Genomic DNA, 16,023 nt, shown 5'->3' on the forward strand with positions numbered 1-16,023 from the left:
CCTGGAGAGGGCAATAAATATTGACCAGGAGAGGGCAATAAATACTGACCTGGAGCGTACAATATATAATGATCTGGAGAGTACAATAAATACTGCCCTGGAGGGTACAATAAATACTGACCTGGAGAGAGCAATACATACTGCCCTGGAGAGGGCAATAAATACTGACCTGGAGAATACAATAAATACTGACCTCGAGTGTACAATAAATACTGACCTGTTGAGTGCAATAAATACTGACCTGGAGAGTACATTAAATACTGACCTGGAGAGTACAAAAATCCTGACCTGGACAGGGCAATAAATACTGCCCTGGAGAAAGCAATAAATACTGACCTGGAGAGAACAGTAAAAACTGACCTGGAGACTACAATAAATATTGACCTGGTGAGTACAATAAATACTTACCTGGGGAGTACAATAAATACTGACCTGGAGTGTACAATAAATACTGACCTGGAGAGTACAATTAATACTGAACTGAAGAGGACAATAAATACTGACCTGGACAGTGCAATAAACACTGACCTGGAGAGGACAATAAATACTAACCTGGAGAGTACAATAAATACTGACCTGGAGAGTACATTAAATACTGACCTGGAGAGTACAATAAATACAATAAATACTGACCTGGAGAGTACAATAAATACTGACCTGGAGAGTACCATAAAAAATGATCTGGAGAGTACAATTAATACTTAACTGAAGGGGACAATAAATACTGACCTGGACAGTGCAATAAACACTGACCTGGAGAGTACAATAAATTCAAACCTGGAGAGTACAATAAATACTGACCTGGAGAGGACAATAAATACTGACCTGAAGTGTACAATAAATACTGACCTGGAGAGTACAATAAATACTGACCTGGAGAGTACAATATATACTGACCTGGAGAGGCAATAAATACTGACCTGGAGAGTACAATAAATACTGACCTGGAGAGTACCATAGAAAATGACCTGGAGAGGGTAATAAATACTGACCTGGTTGAGTACAATAAATACTTACCTGGGGAGTACAATAAATACTGACCTGTAGTGTACAATAAATACTGACCTGGAGAGTACAATTAATACTTAACTGAAGGGGACAATAAATACTGACCTGGACAGTGCAATAAACACTGACCTGGAGAGTACAATAAATTCAAACCTGGAGAGTACAATAAATACTGACCTGGAGAGGACAATAAATACTGACCTGAAGTGTACAATAAATACTGACCTGGAGAGTACAATAAATACTGACCTGGAGAGTACAATATATACTGACCTGGAGAGGCAATAAATACTGACCTGGAGAGTACAATAAATACTGACCTGGAGAGTACATTAAATACTGACCTGGAGAGTACAATAAATACAATAAATACTGACCTGGAGAGTACAATAAATACTGACCTGGAGAGTACCATAGAAAATGACCTGGAGAGGTTAATAAATACTGACCTGGAGAGTACAATATGCACTGACCTGTTGAGGGGAACAAATACTGACCTGGAGAATACAATAAATACTGACCTGGAGAGTGCAATAAATACTGACCTGGAGAGCACAATAAATATTGACCTGGAGATTACAAAAATATTCACCTGGAGAGTACAATAAATACTGATCTGGAGAGACCAGTAAATATTGACCTGGAGAGTACAATAAATATTGACCTGGTGAGTACAATAAATACTTACCTGTGGAGTACAATAAATGCTGACCTGGAGTGTACAATAACTACTGACCTGGAGAGTACAATTAATACTGACCTGGAGAGGACAATAAATACTGACCTGGACAGTGCAATAAACACAGACCTGGAGAGTACAATAAATACAAACCTGGAGAGTACAATAAATACTGACCTGGAGAGTACAATAAATACTGACCTAGAGAGGGCAATAAATACTGACCTGGAGAGTACAATAAATACTGACCTGGAGAGTGCATTAAATACTGACCTGGAGAGTACAATAAATACAGTAAATACTGACCTAGAGAGGTAATAAATACTGACCTGGAGAGTACAATAAATACTGACCTGGAGAGTACAATAAATACTGACCTGGAGAGCAAAATAAATATTGACCTGGAGAGTACAATAAATATTCACCTGGAGAGGGCAATAAATACTGACCTGGAGAGGGCAATAAATATTGACCAGGAGAGTGCAATAAATACTGACCTGGAGCGTACAATATATAATGATCTGGAGAGTACAATAAATACTGCCCTGGAGGGTACAATAAATACTGACCTGGAGAGAGCAATACATACTGCCCTGGAGAGGGCAATAAATACTGACCTGGAGAATACAATAAATACTGACCTCGAGTGTACAATAAATACTGACCTGTTGTGTGCAATAAATACTGACCTGGAGAGTACATTAAATACTGACCTGGAGAGTACAATAAATCCTGACCTGGACAGGGCAATAAATACTGCCCTGGAGAAAGCAATAAATACTGACCTGGAGAGAACAGTAAAAACTGACCTGGAGACTACAATAAATATTGACCTGGTGAGTACAATAAATACTTACCTGGGGAGTACAATAAATACTGACCTGGAGTGTACAATAAATACTGACCTGGAGAGTACAATTAATACTGAACTGAAGAGGACAATAAATACTGACCTGGACAGTGCAATAAACACTGACCTGGAGAGGACAATAAATACTAACCTGGAGAGTACAATAAATACTGACCTGGAGAGTACATTAAATACTGACCTGGAGAGTACAATAAATACAATAAATACTGACCTGGAGAGTACAATAAATACTGACCTGGAGAGTACCATAAAAAATGATCTGGAGAGTACAATTAATACTTAACTGAAGGGGACAATAAATACTGACCTGGAGAGTGCAATAAACACTGACCTGGAGAGTACAATAAATTCAAACCTGGAGAGTACAATAAATACTTACCTGGGGAGTACAATAAATACTGACCTGGAGTGTACAATAAATACTGACCTGGAGTGTACAATAAATACTGATCTGGAGAGTACAATAAATACTGACCTGGAGAGTACAATAAATACTGACCTGGAGAGTGCAATAAATATTGACCTGGAGAGTACAATAAATACTGACCTGGAGAGTACATTAAATACTGACCTGGAGAGTACAATAAATACAATAAATACTGACCTGGAGAGTACAATAAATACTGACCTGGAGAGTACCATAAAAATTGATCTGGAGAGGGTAATAAATATTGACCTGGAGAGTACAATAAATACTGACCTGGAGAGTACATTAAATACTGATCTGGAGAGTACAATAAATACTGACCTGGAGAGTACAATAAATACTGACCTGGAGAGTGCAATAAATATTGACCTGGAGAGTACAATAAATACTGACCTGGAGAGTACATTAAATACTGATCTGGAGAGTACAATAAATACTGACCTGGAGAGTACAATAAATACTGACCTGGAGAGTGCAATAAATATTGACCTGGAGAGTACAATAAATACTGACCTGGAGAGTACATTAAATACTGACCTGGAGAGTACAATAAATACAATAAATACTGACCTGGAGAGTAAAATAAATACTGACCTGGAGAGTACCATAAAAAATGATCTGGAGAGGGTAATAAATACTGACGTGGAGAGTACAATATGCACTGACCTGGAGAGGACAATAAATACTGACCTGGAGAATAAAATAAATATTCACCTGGAGAGGGCAATAAATACTGACCTGGAGAGTACAATAAATACTGACCTGGAGAGCAAAATAAATATTGACCTGGGGAGTACAATAAATATTCACCTGGAGAGGGCAATAAATACTGACCTGGAGAGGGCAATAAATATTGACCAGGAGAGTGCAATAAATACTGACCTGGAGCGTACAATATATACTGATCTGGAGAGTACAATAAATACTGCCCTGGAGGGTACAATAAATACTGACCTGGAGAGAGCAATACATACTGCCCTGGACAGGGCAATAAATACTGACCTGGAGAATACAATAAATACTGACCTCGAGTGTACAATAAATACTGACCTGTTGAGTACAATAAATACTGACCTGGAGAGTACATTAAATACTGACCTGGAGAGTACAATAAATACTGACCTGGACAGGGCAATAAATACTGCCCTGGAGAAAGCAATAAATACTGACGTGGAGAGAACAGTAAATACTGACCTGGAGACTACAATAAATATTTACCTGGTGAGTACAATAAATACTTACCTGGGAAGTACAAATAAATACTGACCTGGAGTGTACAATAAATACTGACCTGGAGAGTACAATTAATACTGAACTGAAGAGGACAATAAATACTGACCTGGACAGTGCAATAAGCACTGACCTGGAGAGTACAATAAATACTAACCTGGAGAGTACAATAAATACTGACCTGGAGAGGACAATAAATACTGACCTGAAGTGTACAATAAATACTGACCTGGAGAGTACAATAAATACTGACCTGGAGAGTACAATAAATACTGACCTGGAGAGGGCAATAAATACTGACCTGGAGAGTACAATAAATACTGACCTGGAGAGTACATTAAATACTGATCTGGAGAGTACAATAAATACAATAAATACTGACCTGGAGAGTAGAATAAATACTGTCCTGGAGAGTACCATAGAAAATGACCTGAAGAGGGTAATAAATACTGACCAGGAGAGTACAATATGCACTGACCTGGAGAGGGCAATAAATACTGACCTGGAGAATACAATAAATACTGACCTGGAGAGTGCAATAAATACTGACCTGGAGAGCACAATAAATATTGACCTGGAGAGTACAATAAATATTCACCTGGAGAGGGCAATAAATACTGACCTAGAGAGTGCAATAAATATTGACCGGGAGAGTGCAATAAATACTGATCTGGAGAGTACAATAAATACTGATCTGGAGAGACCAGTAAATACTGACCTGGAGAGTACAATAAATATTGACCTGGTGAGTACAATAAATACTTACCTGTGGAGTACAATAAATGCTGACCTGGAGTGTACAACAAATACTGACCTGGAGAGTACAATTAATACTGACCTGGAGAGGACAATAAATACTGACCTGGACAGTGCAATAAACACAGACCTGGAGAGTACAATAAATACAAACCTGGAGAGTACAATAAATACTGACCTGGAGAGTACAATAAATACTGACCTGGAGTGTACAATAAATATTGACCTGGAGAGTACAATAAATACTGAACTGGAGAGTACAATAAATACTGACCGAGAGAGGGCAATAAATACTGACCTGGAGAGTACAATAAATACTGACCTGGAGAGTGCATTAAATACTGACCTGGAGAGTACAATAAATACAGTAAATACTGACATGGAGAGTACAATAAATACTGACCTGGAGAGTACCATAAAAAATGACCTGGAGAGGTAATAAATACTGACCTGGAGAGTACAATAAATACTGACCTGGAGAGTACAATAAATACTGACCTGGAGAGAACAGTAAATACTGACCTGGAGAGTACAATAAATATTGACCTGGTTGAGTACAATAAATACTTACCTGGGGAGTACAATAAATACTGACCTGTAGTGTACAATAAATATTGACCTGGAGAGTACAATTAATACTTAACTGAAGGGGACAATAAATACTGACCTGGACAGTGCAATAAACACTGACCTGGAGAGTACAATAAATTCAAATCTGGTGAGTACAATAAATACTGACCTGGAGAAGACAATAAATACTGACCTGAAGTGTACAATAAATACTGACCTGGAGAGTACAATAAATACTGACCTGGAGAGTACAATATATACTGACCTGGAGAGGCAATAAATACTGACCTGGAGAGTACAATAAATACTGACCTGGAGAGTACATTAAATACTGACCTGGAGAGTACAATAAATACAATAAATACTGACCTGGAGAGTACAATAAATACTGACCTGGAGAGTACCATAGAAAATGACCTGGAGAGGGTAATAAATACTGACCTGGAGAGTACAATATGCACTGACCTGTTGAGGGGAACAAATACTGACCTGGAGAATACAATAAATACTGACCTGGAGAGTGCAATAAATACTGACCTGGAGAGCACAATAAATATTGACCTGGAGATTATAAAAATATTCACCTGGAGAGTACAATAAATACTGATCTGGAGAGACCAGTAAATATTGACCTGGAGAGTACAATAAATATTGACCTGGTGAGTACAATAAATACTTACCTGTGGAGTACAATAAATGCTGACCTGGAGTGTACAATAACTACTGACCTGGAGAGTACAATAAATACAGTAAATACTGACCTAGAGAGGTAATAAATACTGACCTGGAGAGTACAATAAATACTGACCTGGAGAGGACAATAAATACTGACCTGGACAGTGCAATAAACACAGACCTGGAGAGTACAATAAATACAAACCTGGAGAGTACAATAAATACTGACCTGGAGAGTACAATAAATACTGACCTAGAGAGGGCAATAAATACTGACCTGGAGAGTACAATAAATACTGACCTGGAGAGTGCATTAAATACTGACCTGGAGAGTACAATAAATACAGTAAATACTGACCTAGAGAGGTAATAAATACTGACCTGGAGAGTACAATAAATACTGACCTGGAGAGTACAATAAATACTGACCTGGAGAGCAAAATAAATATTGACCTGGAGAGTACAATAAATATTCACCTGGAGAGGGCAATAAATACTGACCTGGAGAGGGCAATAAATATTGACCAGGAGAGGGCAATAAATACTGACCTGGAGCGTACAATATATAATGATCTGGAGAGTACAATAAATACTGCCCTGGAGGGTACAATAAATACTGACCTGGAGAGAGCAATACATACTGCCCTGGAGAGGGCAATAAATACTGACCTGGAGAATACAATAAATACTGACCTCGAGTGTACAATAAATACTGACCTGTTGAGTGCAATAAATACTGACCTGGAGAGTACATTAAATACTGACCTGGAGAGTACAATAAATCCTGACCTGGACAGGGCAATAAATACTGCCCTGGAGAAAGCAATAAATACTGACCTGGAGAGAACAGTAAAAACTGACCTGGAGACTACAATAAATATTGACCTGGTGAGTACAATAAATACTTTCCTGGGGAGTACAATAAATACTGACCTGGAGTGTACAATAAATACTGACCTGGAGAGTACAATTAATACTGAACTGAAGAGGACAATAAATACTGACCTGGACAGTGCAATAAACACTGACCTGGAGAGGACAATAAATACTAACCTGGAGAGTACAATAAATACTGACCTGGAGATTACATTAAATACTGACCTGGAGAGTACAATAAATACAATAAATACTGACCTGGAGAGTACAATAAATACTGACCTGGAGAGTACCATAAAAAATGATCTGGAGAGTACAATTAATACTTAACTGAAGGGGACAATAAATACTGACCTGGACAGTGCAATAAACACTGACCTGGAGAGTACAATAAATTCAAACCTGGAGAGTACAATAAATACTGACCTGGAGAGTACAATAAATACTGACCTGGAGAGTACAATAAATACTGACCTGGAGAGCAAAATAAATATTGACCTGGAGAGTACAATAAATATTCACCTGGAGAGGGCAATAAATACTGACCTGGAGAGGGCAATAAATATTGACCAGGAGAGGGCAATAAATACTGACCTGGAGCGTACAATATATAATGATCTGGAGAGTACAATAAATACTGCCCTGGAGGGTACAATAAATACTGACCTGGAGAGAGCAATACATACTGCCCTGGAGAGGGCAATAAATACTGACCTGGAGAATACAATAAATACTGACCTCGAGTGTACAATAAATACTGACCTGTTGAGTGCAATAAATACTGACCTGGAGAGTACATTAAATACTGACCTGGAGAGTACAATAAATCCTGACCTGGACAGGGCAATAAATACTGCCCTGGAGAAAGCAATAAATACTGACCTGGAGAGAACAGTAAAAACTGACCTGGAGACTACAATAAATATTGACCTGGTGAGTACAATAAATACTTACCTGGGGAGTACAATAAATACTGACCTGGAGTGTACAATAAATACTGACCTGGAGAGTACAATTAATACTGAACTGAAGAGGACAATAAATACTGACCTGGACAGTGCAATAAACACTGACCTGGAGAGGACAATAAATACTAACCTGGAGAGTACAATAAATACTGACCTGGAGAGTACATTAAATACTGACCTGGAGAGTACAATAAATACAATAAATACTGACCTGGAGAGTACAATAAATACTGACCTGGAGAGTACCATAAAAAATGATCTGGAGAGTACAATTAATACTTAACTGAAGGGGACAATAAATACTGACCTGGACAGTGCAATAAACACTGACCTGGAGAGTACAATAAATTCAAACCTGGAGAGTACAATAAATACTGACCTGGAGAGGACAATAAATACTGACCTGAAGTGTACAATAAATACTGACCTGGAGAGTACAATAAATACTGACCTGGAGAGTACAATATATACTGACCTGGAGAGGCAATAAATACTGACCTGGAGAGTACAATAAATACTGACCTGGAGAGTACATTAAATACTGACCTGGAGAGTACAATAAATACAATAAATACTGACCTGGAGAGTACAATAAATACTGACCTGGAGAGAACAGTAAATACTGACCTGGAGAGTACAATAAATATTGACCTGGTTGAGTACAATAAATACTTACCTGGGGAGTACAATAAATACTGACCTGTAGTGTACAATAAATACTGACCTGGAGAGTACAATTAATACTTAACTGAAGGGGACAATAAATACTGACCTGGACAGTGCAATAAACACTGACCTGGAGAGTACAATAAATTCAAACCTGGTGAGTACAATAAATACTGACCTGGAGAGGACAATAAATACTGACCTGAAGTGTACAATAAATACTGACCTGGAGAGTACAATAAATACTGACCTGGAGAGTACAATATATACTGACCTGGAGAGGCAATAAATACTGACCTGGAGAGTAAAATAAATACTGACCTGGAGAGTACATTAAATACTGACCTGGAGAGTACAATAAATACAATAAATACTGACCTGGAGAGTACAATAAATACTGACCTGGAGAGTACCATAGAAAATGACCTGGAGAGGGTAATAAATACTGACCTGGAGAGTACAATATGCACTGACCTGTTGAGGGGAACAAATACTGACCTGGAGAATACAATAAATACTGACCTGGAGAGTGCAATAAATACTGACCTGGAGAGCACAATAAATATTGACCTGGAGATTACAAAAATATTCACCTGGAGAGTACAATAAATACTGATCTGGAGAGACCAGTAAATATTGACCTGGAGAGTACAATAAATATTGACCTGGTGAGTACAATAAATACTTACCTGTGGAGTACAATAAATGCTGACCTGCAGTGTACAATAACTACTGACCTGGAGAGTACAATTAATACTGACCTGGAGAGGACAATAAATACTGACCTGGACAGTGCAATAAACACAGACCTGGAGAGTACAATAAATACAAACCTGGAGAGTACAATAAATACTGACCTGGAGAGTACAATAAATACTGACCTAGAGAGGGCAATAAATACTGACCTGGAGAGTACAATAAATACTGACCTGGAGAGTGCATTAAATACTGACCTGGAGAGTACAATAAATACAGTAAATACTGACCTAGAGAGGTAATAAATACTGACCTGGAGAGTACAATAAATACTGACCTGGAGAGTACAATAAATACTGACCTGGAGAGCAAAATAAATATTGACCTGGAGAGTACAATAAATATTCACCTGGAGAGGGCAATAAATACTGACCTGGAGAGGGCAATAAATATTGACCAGGAGAGGGCAATAAATACTGACCTGGAGCGTACAATATATAATGATCTGGAGAGTACAATAAATACTGCCCTGGAGGGTACAATAAATACTGACCTGGAGAGAGCAATACATACTGCCCTGGAGAGGGCAATAAATACTGACCTGGAGAATACAATAAATACTGACCTCGAGTGTACAATAAATACTGACCTGTTGAGTGCAATAAATACTGACCTGGAGAGTACATTAAATACTGACCTGGAGAGTACAATAAATCCTGACCTGGACAGGGCAATAAATACTGCCCTGGAGAAAGCAATAAATACTGACCTGGAGAGAACAGTAAAAACTGACCTGGAGACTACAATAAATATTGACCTGGTGAGTACAATAAATACTTACCTGGGGAGTACAATAATTACTGACCTGGAGTGTACAATAAATACTGACCTGGAGAGTACAATTAATACTGAACTGAAGAGGACAATAAATACTGACCTGGACAGTGCAATAAACACTGACCTGGAGAGGACAATAAATACTAACCTGGAGAGTACAATAAATACTGACCTGGAGAGTACATTAAATACTGACCTGGAGAGTACAATAAATACAATAAATACTGACCTGGAGAGTACAATAAATACTGACCTGGAGAGTACCATAAAAAATGATCTGGAGAGTACAATTAATACTTAACTGAAGGGGACAATAAATACTGACCTGGACAGTGCAATAAACACTGACCTGGAGAGTACAATAAATTCAAACCTGGAGAGTACAATAAATACTGACCTGGAGAGGACAATAAATACTGACCTGAAGTGTACAATAAATACTGACCTGGAGAGTACAATAAATACTGACCTGGAGAGTACAATATATACTGACCTGGAGAGGCAATAAATACTGACCTGGAGAGTACAATAAATACTGACCTGGAGAGTACATTAAATACTGACCTGGAGAGTACAATAAATACAATAAATACTGACCTGGAGAGTACAATAAATACTGACCTGGAGAGTACCATAGAAAATGACCTGGAGAGGGTAATAAATACTGACCTGGTTGAGTACAATAAATACTTACCTGGGGAGTACAATAAATACTGACCTGTAGTGTACAATAAATACTGACCTGGAGAGTACAATTAATACTTAACTGAAGGGGACAATAAATACTGACCTGGACAGTGCAATAAACACTGACCTGGAGAGTACAATAAATTCAAACCTGGAGAGTACAATAAATACTGACCTGGAGAGGACAATAAATACTGACCTGAAGTGTACAATAAATACTGACTTGGAGAGTACAATAAATACTGACCTGGAGAGTACAATATATACTGACCTGGAGAGGCAATAAATACTGACCTGGAGAGTACAATAAATACTGACCTGGAGAGTACATTAAATACTGACCTGGAGAGTACAATAAATACAATAAATACTGACCTGGAGAGTACAATAAATACTGACCTGGAGAGTACCATAGAAAATGACCTGGAGAGGTTAATAAATACTGACCTGGAGAGTACAATATGCACTGACCTGTTGAGGGGAACAAATACTGACCTGGAGAATACAATAAATACTGACCTGGAGAGTGCAATAAATACTGACCTGGAGAGCACAATAAATATTGACCTGGAGATTACAAAAATATTCACCTGGAGAGTACAATAAATACTGATCTGGAGAGACCAGTAAATATTGACCTGGAGAGTACAATAAATATTGACCTGGTGAGTACAATAAATACTTACCTGTGGAGTACAATAAATGCTGACCTGGAGTGTACAATAACTACTGACCTGGAGAGTACAATTAATACTGACCTGGAGAGTACAATAAATACTGACCTGGAGAGTACAATAAATACTGACCTAGAGAGGGCAATAAATACTGACCTGGAGAGTACAATAAATACTGACCTGGAGAGTGCATTAAATACTGACCTGGAGAGTACAATAAATACAGTAAATACTGACCTAGAGAGGTAATAAATACTGACCTGGAGAGTACAATAAATACTGACCTGGAGAGTACAATAAATACTGACCTGGAGAGCAAAATAAATATTGACCTGGAGAGTACAATAAATATTCACCTGGAGAGGGCAATAAATACTGACCTGGAGAGGGCAATAAATATTGACCAGGAGAGTGCAATAAATACTGACCTGGAGCGTACAATATATAATGATCTGGAGAGTACAATAAATACTGCCCTGGAGGGTACAATAAATACTGACCTGGAGAGAGCAATACATACTGCCCTGGAGAGGGCAATAAATACTGACCTGGAGAATACAATAAATACTGACCTCGAGTGTACAATAAATACTGACCTGTTGAGTGCAATAAATACTGACCTGGAGAGTACATTAAATACTGACCTGGAGAGTACAATAAATCCTGACCTGGACAGGGCAATAAATACTGCCCTGGAGAAAGCAATAAATACTGACCTGGAGAGAACAGTAAAAACTGACCTGGAGACTACAATAAATATTGACCTGGTGAGTACAATAAATACTTACCTGGGGAGTACAATAAATACTAACCTGGAGTGTACAATAAATACTGACCTGGAGAGTACAATTAATACTGAACTGAAGAGGACAATAAATACTGACCTGGACAGTGCAATAAACACTGACCTGGAGAGGACAATAAATACTAACCTGGAGAGTACAATAAATACTGACCTGGAGAGTACATTAAATACTGACCTGGAGAGTACAATAAATACAATAAATACTGACCTGGAGAGTACAATAAATACTGACCTGGAGAGTACCATAAAAAATGATCTGGAGAGTACAATTAACACTTAACTGAAGGAGACAATAAATACTGACCTGGAGAGTGCAATAAACACTGACCTGGAGAGTACAATAAATTCAAACCTGGAGAGTACAATAAATACTTACCTGGGGAGTACAATAAATACTGACCTGGAGTGTACAATAAATACTGACCTGGAGTGTACAATAAATACTGATCTGGAGAGTACAATAAATACTGACCTGGAGAGTACAATAAATACTGACCTGGAGAGTGCAATAAATATTGACCTGGAGAGTACAATAAATACTGACCTGGAGAGTACATTAAATACTGACCTGGAGAGTACAATAAATACAATAAATACTGACCTGGAGAGTACAATAAATACTGACCTGGAGAGTACCATAAAAATTGATCTGGAGAGGGTAATAAATACTGACCTGGAGAGTACAATATGCACTGACCTGGAGAGTACATTAAATACTGACCTGGAGAGTACCATAACAAATGATCTGGAGAGTGCAATAAATATTGACCTGGAGAGGACAATAAATACTGACCTGGAGAGTACATTAAATACTGATCTGGAGAGTACAATAAATACTGACCTGGAGAGTACAATAAATACTGACCTGGAGAGTGCAATAAATATTGACCTGTAGAGTACAATAAATACTGACCTGGAGAGTATATTAATACTGAACTGAAGAGGACAATAAATACTGACCCGAACAGTGCAATAAACACTGACCTGGAGAGTACAATAAATACTTACCTGTGGAGTACAATAAATGCTGACCTGAAGTGTACAATAATTACTGACCTGGAGAGTACAATTAATACTGAACTGAAGAGGACAATAAATACTAACCTGGACAGTGCAATAAACACTGACCTGGAGAGTACAATAAATACTAACCTGGAGAGTACAATAAATACTGACCTGGAGAGTACAATAAATACTGACCTGGAGTGTACAATAAATACTGACCTGGAGAGTACAATAAATACTGACCTGGAGAGTATAATAAATACTGACCTGGAAATGGCAATAAATACAGACCTGGAGAGCACAATAAATATTGACCTGGAGAGTACAATAAATATTCACCTGGAGAGGGCAATAAATACTGACCTGGAGAGGGCAATAAATATTGACCAGGAGAGTGCAATAAATACTGACCTGGAGAGTACAATAAATACTGATCTGGAGAGAACAGTAAATACTGACCTGGAGAGTACAATAAATATTGACCTGGTAAGTACAATAAATACTTACCTGTTGAGTACAATAAATGCTGATCTGGAGTGTACAATAATTACTGACCTGGAGAGTACAATTAATACTGACCTGGAGAGGACAATAAATACTGACCTGGACAGTGCAATAAACACTGAAATGGAGAGTACAATAGATACTAACCTGGAGAGTACAATAAATACTGACCTGGAGAGTACAATAAATACTGACCTGGAGAGTACAATAAATACTGACCTGTAGAGTACAATAAATACTGACCTGGAGAGTATATTAATACTGAACTGAAGAGGACAATAAATACTGACCCGAACAGTGCAATAAACACTGACCTGGAGAGTACAATAAATACTAACCTGGAGAGTACAATAAATTCTGACCTGGAGAGTACAATAAATACTGACCTGGAGTGTACAATAAATACTGACCTGGAGAGTACAATAAATACTGACCTGGAGAGTATAATAAATACTGACCTGGAGAGGGCAATAAATACTGACCTGGAGAGTACAATAAATATTGACCTGGAGAGTACATTAAATACTGACCTGGAGAGTACAATAAATACAATAAATACTGACCTGTAGAGTACAATAAATACTGACCTGGAGAGTACCATAAAAAATGACCTGGAGAGGGTAATAAATACTGACCTGGAGAGTACAATATGCACTGACCTGGAGAGGGCAATAAATACTGACCTGGAGAATACAATAAATACTGACCTTGAGAGTACAATAAATACTGACCTGGAGAGCACAATAAATATTGACTTGGAGAGTACAATAAATATTCACCTGCCGAGGGCAATAAATACTGACCTGGAGAGGGCAATAAATATTGACCAGGAGAGTGCAATAAATACTGACCTGGAGAGTACAATAAATACTGATCTGGAGAGAACAGTAAATACTGACCTGGAGAGTACAATAAATATTGACCTGGTGAGTACAATAAATACTTACCTGTGGAGTACAATAAATACTGACCTGGAGTGAACAATAAAGACTGACCTGTAGAGTACAATAAAAACTGACCTGGAGAGTACAATAAATACTGACCTGGAGAGTGCATTAAATACTGACCTGGAGAGTACAATAAATACAGTAAATACTGACATGGAGAGTACAATAAATACTGACCTGGAGAGTACCATAAAAAATGACCTGGAGAGGTAATAAATACTGACCTGGAGAGTACAATAAATACTGACCTGGAGAGTACAATAAATACTGGCCTGGAGAGGACAATAAATATTGACCTGGACAGTGCAATAAACACAGACCTGGAGAGTACAATAAATACAAACCTGGAGAGTACAATAAATACTGACCTGGAGAGTACAATAAATACTGACCTGGAGTGTACAATAAATATTGACCTGGAGAGTACAATAAATACTGAACTGGAGAGTACATTAAATACTTACCTGTGGAGTACAATAAATGCTGACCTGGAGTGTACAATAAATACTGACCTGGAGAGTACAATTAATACTGACCTGGAGAGGACAAAAAATACTGACCTGGACAGTGCAATAAACACAGACCTGGAGAGTACAATAAATACAAACCTGGAGAGTACAATAAATACTGACCTGGAGTGTACAATAAATACTGACCTGGAGTGTACAATAAATATTGACCTGGAGAGTACAATAAATACTGAACTGGAGAGTACAATAAATACTGTAAATACTGACATGGAGAGTACAATAAATACTGACCTCGATAGTACCATAAAAAATGACCTGGAGAGGTAATAAATACTGACCTGGAGAGTACAATAAATACTGACATGGAGAGTACAATAAATACTGACCTGGAGAGAACAGTAAATACTGACCTGGAGAGTACAATAAATATTGACCTGGTTGAGTACAATAAATATTTACCTGGGGAGTACAATAAATACTGACCTGGAGTGTACAATAAATTCTGACCTGGAGAGTACAATTAATACTGAACTGAAGCGGACAATAAATACTGACCTGGACAGTGCAATAAACACTGACCTGGAGAGTACAATAAATCCTAACCTGGAGAGTACAATAAATACTGACCTGGAGAGGACAATAAATACTGACCTGAAGTGTACAATAAATACT

Source organism: Pristiophorus japonicus, chromosome 29 (genome assembly GCF_044704955.1).
Source record: "Pristiophorus japonicus isolate sPriJap1 chromosome 29, sPriJap1.hap1, whole genome shotgun sequence".
Taxonomy (NCBI): domain Eukaryota; kingdom Metazoa; phylum Chordata; class Chondrichthyes; family Pristiophoridae; genus Pristiophorus; species Pristiophorus japonicus.